This window comes from Gavialis gangeticus, unplaced genomic scaffold, assembly GCF_001723915.1.
Source record: "Gavialis gangeticus isolate Ggan-Ray unplaced genomic scaffold, GavGan_comp1, whole genome shotgun sequence".
Taxonomy (NCBI): Eukaryota; Metazoa; Chordata; order Crocodylia; family Gavialidae; genus Gavialis; species Gavialis gangeticus.
This window is the reverse complement of record NW_017729032.1, coordinates 254,558,123-254,567,170: the sequence shown is the minus strand read 5'-3', so window position 1 is coordinate 254,567,170 and position 9,048 is coordinate 254,558,123. Positions and strand designations below refer to the sequence as shown.

The window sequence follows — 9,048 nt, the reverse complement described above, 5'->3', positions numbered from 1 at the left end:
TTTTTTTTTCTTAAAGGGCCAGAGCTGGTCTGGGTGAGGCACCCATGGGGGGGGGCTGGGGGAGCAATAGGGAGGTCAGGGAGGCTTGTGGAGAGCCACCCATGCAGTGGGGGGAAGGCAGGGTCCCCCCTGCCCGGCAGCACCTGGTGATTCGGGGCTTTTTCTTAACAAGTGCTGGGAGCTAGAGCGGGCGGGGCAGTCATTGCCAGGCTGGGAGAGTGGGCGGGGGATGGGCCTGGCTGATTCGGAGATTCAGAGATTCAGCAGTAGCCAAATCGAATCACCGAATCGAATCACTGTCCCCCAAATTGGCTGAATCCGAAGCAAATACTAGGTGCTTCGCACGGGCCTACTAGTCACAGACATATGGGTATGGTTTTCTCCTTACATTTTTCCTCCTTGAAGCATTCTGCCTTTATCTGGCTTAAGCACAACATCCCAGTGCACCATTGCATGGACATCATGCTTCTATACTGTGGTTGCCCTCCTCTGGTACTTCTCATAGGAGAAAGGGTACTTACTACATGCTTCTTACTTTTATTTTGAGTCTTTGTTCTTTAGAAAATGCTATCTAGCACTTTCCTCTATCACTTGGTGCTAAATGCTTAGTGGCACTGGATTTATGACTCAGGTACCTTGTTCCAGGCGGATCCAAAACCTCAGATCATCCATGCCATCTCTATTCAATAATAGGCAAATTGTATTGATGCACAGAGACAGCGCATAAGAATAGTGTAGGCAAGGCAAACAACATAACCCACCCCAATTCTATACCTATCAGTCCTAGAGCTGTCACAGAAGGAAGGTACGTCTGCCCAGTACGCAAATATCACCCTGAGGTTCTTTCTTGAATGTCAGATGCCAGCAGCCTGGAGTTTGAGGGCCAATGCCCACCACCACGCAGTGGGGTGGGTGAGACCAGCTGATGGTATGCTTTCTGTTCATGGTGGCCTCAGGTTCCCCACTCAGGGACCTTTTGCTGCTCTCAAATCTCTCCTTTTGTATTCTTTCTCCCCTCTGATGACTCTTCAATCCTGGGCATCATTGATTGGTTTCCCTGTAATCATCATACTGTCCACGTTCTGTCCTGTCAGAATATTCCTTTGTTCCAAAAAGCCCATCACATGCATACATCATAATTTGCTCATTTACCAAAAACAGAAGTCCCAAGGGCTCTGCAGTTGGGCACTGTGACCTAATGCCACCTTATCTCATTTTATGAAGTACATGGCTTCAGTTTCTCAGCCCATATGTCTGCTGGCTTCAGACACAGAGGGTTTGAAGGAAATTTTGTCACAAACAGGCATTTAGAAACCAGTTAACTCTTGCTGTTCCCATAGACCATTGCTCTAATGCACATCTACTTTACCTACAAACCAATTCCCAAAAGCAAACCTCTAAATATCATTTTCTAGGCATCAGTGCTGACCTTGTCAATTTATTCCATGCTGCATTTCAGCTACCCTTGGTGTATTAAAAAAAATATTCTGCCTGAATCCCTTATAGGCTAATCCCTTCCTTATAACTTCAGTCTCTGACATCTTGCTTTTGAATTAGTTACTATCATTTTGGTTGACCTTTTCAATCTTGGTAGTGTCCTTCCTTTCCTGTAATACAGCAACTGGAATTGAACTCTACTGCCTCAGCCTAGTCTCACATGCACCTTAAATCCTAATGATAGTGATTCTGTTTACTCTTCAGACTCCAAAATAAATGCCTGTAACACTGCAGGCTTTCTTACCCCAGTGTGTTGCAAAGTATGTGCCTTTCAATTGGTTAATCATTAAAAATGAATAATTTTGAAGACAGAAGTAGAGAGTTATAACTCAGACGTGTCTGTTATACAATTATAACCCATTGCACAGCCAGAAAGGAGATGAGATGGAAATTTCCTTGTCCCAGATGCTTGCTTCCTTGACAGACAGGGATTGTGAATATTTTTTGAAAGTACATTTAATGTCTGAGGGAGGGAACTATCTAGCATTGTTCAATGTGATTTAATTAATAGAGTTGACAGAGTCCAAAAAAGTTATTTCCCTGTCTCCCAGAAAGAAGGCAACTGAAGAACCCATGTTTAACAGTACATAAGAGAAGGTATCTTCAGTGTTCTGATAAATATGGATGTGTCCCTTCTTTCAAAAGGCAACAAAAGGCTCATTGTAGGAGGGTAGGGGATGTTTCCCTCAAATTCATCTGGGGAAGACTCTCCTGCCACGACTTATGATGGGAGAAGAATAGAATGAATACCTCCCCAACAAAATACCCAATAAAGTGCAGTTAGATTTTAGCTGGTTCCCTTTATTTAACAAAGTTTCCCTTCATTGAACAAATTCCCTCAGATACATATGCAGAAATATGTGCCTGTCTTTTCAAGTGGCACACTGCTGCTTTTCAAGCATCCCGGAGCCAGCTTCTGAACCCTCCTCATTACTCCTCCAGGGTTCCTGTTCCCACTGTCCTGTCAATGTCCCGGTGAACATCTTCTCCCTGGTAAGTAAGGTTTCTTTCTCACTTTTTTTGGTGTCAAGAAGTAATGGGTGGTGGGTGGGAGGGGGGTCCGGCTGTGTCTCGCTCACCCGTCTATGTCCCCTCACCCGGCTGGGCTTCTTCTGTGCAGTTGTGGCCCATCCTGGGTCGTGCTGCCCAATGCTCCACACAGCCTCTCTTCTCTCTGTGCCCCTGGGGGGCAGCTCCTTGCTCTGAGAGGCTTCCTTTTATATCCCACTGCAGGTTTGCCCACAACAGTTGGGCATTTGCCTGTGAAAATTAAAGTAATTAATCTCTGGTGTTGGCTTTTCCTCAGCCATACCACCAGCATATTCCTGCGCTTGCCCCATTCTTGACCCCGTGGGGTTACTCTAGGTTACAGTGTCACCCTGTTACACTCATTTTACCATAAAGCTGTTGTAGTCCATGTCACAAACTTGTGTAAGTCTCTCACTATTTGCTATCTGCTTTAAGTTCTGGAATTACATAATTAGATGAGAATTTCCTAATAATACACTATGAAAAGGCCAGTTCTTGGCTTCTATGGCTATGGAGAGTGGCTTGAAAACATTACATCTCAAGTTTCTAGCATCAGAAGATGATTTTCATTATAAAGGCATTCCAACATTGTTTTTCAAAACCTCTTGATTTTAGGGGTCTGTGTAAGGACTTTTGGGACTGGAAATAATTCATATTTATTCTCATGTTTTCTAGGAATTTCAGTCTAAAAAAACCCCAGTGTATCATTTGTGAGATCTTATGCCTTGGGATTTAATCAAAAAATCCACTCAAATGGTTACTGTTTTAAAAACTCAGCCTCTATAATTGATTTTACCTGCAGCTATTAATAGTTTAGAGTGATAACTACCTGATTTATGGGTATACTAAATATAAATTGCCCGCACAATTTTACAGGAACAATCAAAGCTGTTTTTTCAATCACAGTAAGAAATACCATTTGTGCATGTGGATGAGAGAACACTCACCTTTCCTTAATGATATGGCTAGGTACAGACATTCAAAAGGCCTGAGGCAGAGATGATCTAATTTACACAGTTTTCTGTAAGTGGCATAGTTTAGATCAGTAGTGAACAGAACACACATTCGCCCTTTGGTTGGGGAGGGGGAGGAGTGTTGGGAGCAAAACTTAGACCAGATTCTGCCATGTTTAAACCAGTCTATGTATACTGAACTTCTGTTCTGTTACAGATATAAACAAGTTTTATGTGCCAAACTTCTATTCTGTTATGGGAATAGATCGATTTCTTATCACTTATACTGGTAAGATGTTTCTGATAATGAATCCTTCAATTTGTTTCTATAGATCTTTCAATAAGGTTTTTGAAAATTGTAGTCTGTATAACTATACAGAAAACAATTTTTTCATCAGTTTATTTCAGATCAGAAAACTAATGATTTTAATTTTACCTGAACCCATGAAGCATTCAAGGGTTTCTTATAAATGTTATAATGAGCATGAAAGCTCAGTATGAAATGCAGAAGGGAAGATAGGGCAGTGGTCTGGGCTCTAGCATGGCACTTGGGTTCAATTCCTTGCCCTGATACCACTTTCTTTAGGCTGTTTTCCAAGCAAGAAGACACTTAGTTTGCCTGTGACTCAGTACTTTTTATATAAAATGGTCATCACAGTACTTCCTTGACTTACAGGAAGTTGAGAGGATAAATACCTTACCCTCTCACCAATGTTTTGAGATGCAAAAGAAATGAATGCCAATGGACAGGCTTTATTGGGAACATAGATGTTCAAGCAGAGACTGGTATAAAGCTATACCATGGATGACTATGGGGTTAGTTACACTGCAGGCTAAGGAAGTGGTTTTAATGGTTAGTGTATATACAGGCACAAGTGAGTGGAAATATCTGGTGCAAAAAGGAGATTGTAGCATGCTAATGAGAAGTATGCTCTACATTTACATTTCCCCATAGTAAAGCACATTCCTAACAGATGGTGAGAAGCAAATTGTTTCTTTGTAGAATGGGCAAGAACACAAACGAATCATCGTAGCACACTGCACTCACTGATTCTGCATGCTGACACCCTCATCTGTTAGTGACTTCTTTCTTCATATCAGAAGACCCATTCCACTAATCAGTATGAGGGGCATTATGGGGCCTCTTCACTGTCTCACTGTACCCCTCCTTTCAAGGTGGCTAAGAATTCTCCATGTCAAAGAGGCTGCTCTTGCCTTTGCTGATGCTGGTAGCTGCTTATGCATTTTCTAATCATGCATTCACATTTTATAAAATTGTTCAAGTGTTGCTTTCTTTGCAGGTGCAGCTCCTGCTCATGTAGCTCTCTGTTCTACAACTCATGAGCTAGCCTTTAAAGGCTCCATCCTTAGAAAAGATAAGGGAAGCAAAGCCCACCTGGTACTGAAGGACCAGAGTATCAGAGTAAATAAATTGGCTATACAGTGACATAGCTATATGCACTTTATGGCCCACCACTAACTAAAAGGTCAAGTGAAGCTGTGAAAATGTACCTGTTAAGATTTTTCCAAACAGCTTTTAATATATAGTTGCTCTGTGACATGTGAGATTACTTAGCAAATTGTATAGCATGCTGCAAAGCAGTTTAACACATTCTCCAGTGTGTGTTCAGTCTCATCAAGGACTTCTTCACCTTTCACCATAGTTGCACTGGGATAATGAAAGAACATCATAAACACAATTTCCTGGCAGCTGAGATAAGGATGCTAAAAGAGTGTTAACGTGATGGATACACAGCACATAAGATCATGCAGATGATTATATTTTCTTCAGAGAATAAATACCACTCAGTATTCAGACATAATATGAACTTTGACCTTAACATCTGACATTCATTGACTGGTAATGTACCTAATGGTACTGAAAGTATGAGCATCAATGTACATTATCTGCATTAAAGCAGAAATCTAATAAACCAGTACAATGCCAGAATCTGTAGCTCATTGGGCTAGAATATTAACATTGTATGATCTTTTCCACAAAAGAAAGGTATAAACCTCACAGAATGGTACTCCTTACATGTTGTGCATTTTACACCAGAGACATCACTTTGGCAGGAGCTTTCTAGGTTACTGTAATTCCAATGTCTTATTTCCAAGATACTACACAATGTGGAAGAACAATACTGAGAAAACAAAGGTAGTGTTAACTCCAAATGTGTCAGCATACTTGCAGGCTTGCATCTGAGTCTGATGAAGTTTGTTAATGATAACCAATACAACTTGTAGGTGGAAGATCTATGAAAATGGGATTGTGAAGGGAAGAATAAAACAACAATGACATTTTAAGAGACCCTAGTTTTGGGTAGTGAATTAGATCTGACCTCCTGGTGCACACCAGTGACTCGGTGAATAATGTACGCTGTCCTCAAGTCTCTGGCCCAGAAACAGTTAAAGAAGCATATTTTTGGCATTTATAAAAGGAATTGATTAGCTGAGGTGGTATAGATCTGAAGAACCAGAGGTCTAGCCCCCAGCTTCCTAAGTATGATGTGTAAAGTGGTTGCATTGTATTGATATACATAGATTCAATAGGGACTGATATTTAAATAATGGGTTTTTTTTAATATCAGTAAACTTTGATGGTCTCAGACGATAAGCTTTGCCCCCTTAGCGGGGGAGTGGAGGGGCATGTGTGGTTCATTAGTACAAGAAATGGTAGCTTCAGATATTGGAGCAGCAAGACTAGACTCCTAACCCCTGTTCCTTCACATACACAATGATCTTCCATTTTAATAGGCACAGTATAATAAATTTACATTTAGTCACTGGGTTTAGCCAAACCTAGTTTATGTGTACTGGACACTCAGCCATGGTCTGCTCAAGTATGGCTAGGAAAAGAAAAAGAATCTTTGTAATCAATACCTATCTAACTAGAGATTTCATTTGTTTCTCTTTTCCTCTAACTCCCTTCTCTTCATACACATTACTTTGGCATGTTGCTTGATCCAGGCCATTACATGAGTGAAATGGCTTCTTTGCAAGTGCCTCCATGTGTGTATCATTTATTTGTGCTATGGTAGCACCTGGTGTCTTTGCTTTGGAATGAGGCTCCATTTTACAAAAACATGCTTATATTTGATGGTATTCTACTTTCTCCTTCTATCTGTTTGCATGTTTGAACAGATTGCAGTGCTTTTTTTGTCCCTTTGGTCTACAGAGAAGACAAGTCTTAGGCTTCGGACATTGCATTTCTGTTCTCCATGAGTGTCTATCGGCTTCAGAAGCACGTCCCCTCCTTGGCATTTTTTCTGTGTGGCAAGGAGGTTCATAAACCTCCCTTGGCCATATGTCTGGAGTGGCTTCTTTTTTACAGAACATTCTTTTGGGACTATAATTCTTGTCTTGTCATTATTTTCTCTCTGTGACCTAGCCTCTATTAATCCCTATGTTTTTCAACTTGACTTCTCTCCAAGTTTCTGTCTTCTCTCTGACTCTGAAATCTTTCTAAATAATGGATAGCCTATCTTCATCACACATCCCCTTCTTTATTTATTTTCCAATTTATTCACTTTGCCTATCACAATAATCTCTAGTCACGCACTCCCTATAAAATTTAAGAGGCCAGACAAAATAATTGGAAAGATAATATAAATACTGTACTCAGCAAGGGAAGCATCACACATAAATTACCAGGTGCCTGTGAACTATTGCTATTCTCAGTCACACTGATTTTCTTTTCCTTCTGTAGTGTCAGTGAAATCTCTTTTGAGTGGAACTGGTGAAACACAAAAAGTGATTAACAATTAAGTTTGCAAAATGACAAGCATAGTTCTGCTCTTATTTATGGGGTCGCATTATTCATTGTGTGAGCTGATTCAGTGTCCGTTAGTTTATTCAGGACAATGCTTGAAGGTACTGAAAGCTTCCAGAATTTTAGAACAATAGTCTTTTCAATTGTTTATCTGAAATGCTTATCAGATTGTTTATTCAATTGTTCAATTGCAGGTTCAATTGTTTATTTAAAATGTTTATCTGAAATGCTTGATAACCATCATTTGGTCAAAAAAGTTTCGCAGTTTTGTACAAGGAACAAAAATGATCTCATATAGCAAATGACTAATTGGACACCAAACAAGAAAAAGTGAACAATTCTTATCATACAAACAATGTATAAAATCCTTAGAAATATGCTTCTAGAAATAGGGTCATGCCATATATTGATGCTTTGTTTATAGGGGGTTAATAACAGATATTACAGACATGGCTAGGATGTGTGGATATAAGCCACCTCCTAACTGGTAGGACTCCAGCAGTTGATTATTAATTTATTAAAACATCTGATAGTCATTTATTAATGGAAACCTAATAAAAAGTGTGAAATTAGGACTTGTTTATGAACTGTCTGTGAAGAGCAAAATGGGACTACATTTATTAGCAATAAATCTCATGACTAGCTTTTATATTTGGACAGCATTACTAACTCCTGCTAAGAGTATTCGAAAAAAAATGGACCTAGGCTGCACCATAAATTGACATATGCAGTAGGTTCAATAAAAGATATCACCTCGATATCACCTTGCCTCTTGCCTATTTCCTGAGCTACCACAGCTACAACGTAAGCTACAACTCCCAAACTACCATATCCATTCTACCATTTTAATAGGCAGATATAGGCCCTGGACTCTGGTTGGAAGAGAAAGGGTTAAGTTCAGAAAATATCTCCAGCTGCATGCCCTTAAGTTATATGAGATAGGTGTAGTTTTGAGAGGGATATAAGTAATTCCGTCTATTACCTCAAAGACTTGCAGAGAATTTCTTTGAGAGAAAAGGGGAAAATTGCTAAAAGGAGTACCTCCAGGTAATGTTTCAGTCCAAAGTAAGAGACCTATTTTAAATAATGGATGCTACATAAAATAGGTGGAGTCTGAGGAGGGAGGTGTTTCTTGTTAAATATGCAAGCCTCTCTTGATTTTTTTCTTTTTCTATTTCAATAGGAAACACCATACTAAAGATCTTGGTATTTTTCCTTGATAGGAAAATTGTCCCCATTTGGACTGGCCATGTTCAGACCTTTTTACTGTAGCTATAGTAATTAATCACTGTTACACATGCTCTGGGGGTGGGTGGGGCAGTGTTTTAATTACAATGGCTCTGAGAGCTGCTCTAATTACAGCACCCCATGTCTTGTGTATCATGCTTAAAAATGGCAGTGAACTAATGGCCTTTGGGCCCCGGGGGGAGGCTCACCTGGGCCTAGGGTGAGTGAAGATTTAGTTAGGGAGCTTCCGGAGGGGCTGGACATTTTTAAGTCAGCCGGCCCGGATGATCTTCACCCTAGAGTCCTAAAGGAACTAGCTGGGGTCATTGCAAGTCCCCTGGCGCAGCTTTATGAATACTCGTGGTGCTCTGGAGAGGTGCCGGAGGACTGGAAGAGGGCCAACGTGGTTCCCATCTTCAAAAAGGGGAGGAAAGAGGACCCAGGGAACTACAGGCCAGTCAGCCTTACCTCGATCCTGGGCAAGCTGTTCGAGAAAATTATTCTGGCACACATCCAGGAGGGGCCAGCAGGGAACTGCATGCTCAGGGGCAACCAGCACGGGTTCATCAG

The 9,048-nt window shown here is 40.7% G+C and overlaps 1 long non-coding RNA gene across 1 annotated transcript in view; it reads left to right on the top strand.

The window, feature by feature from the left end:
- The window catches only part of LOC109302477, a 12,869-nt gene extending 4,125 nt beyond the window's left edge, over positions 1 to 8,744 (top strand). The window contains exon 3 of the long non-coding RNA XR_002098802.1: positions 8,732 to 8,744. This is a non-coding gene — a long non-coding RNA (uncharacterized LOC109302477). The remainder of the gene's footprint in view (positions 1 to 8,731) is intronic.
- The last annotated feature ends 304 nt before the right edge of the window (positions 8,745 to 9,048 follow it).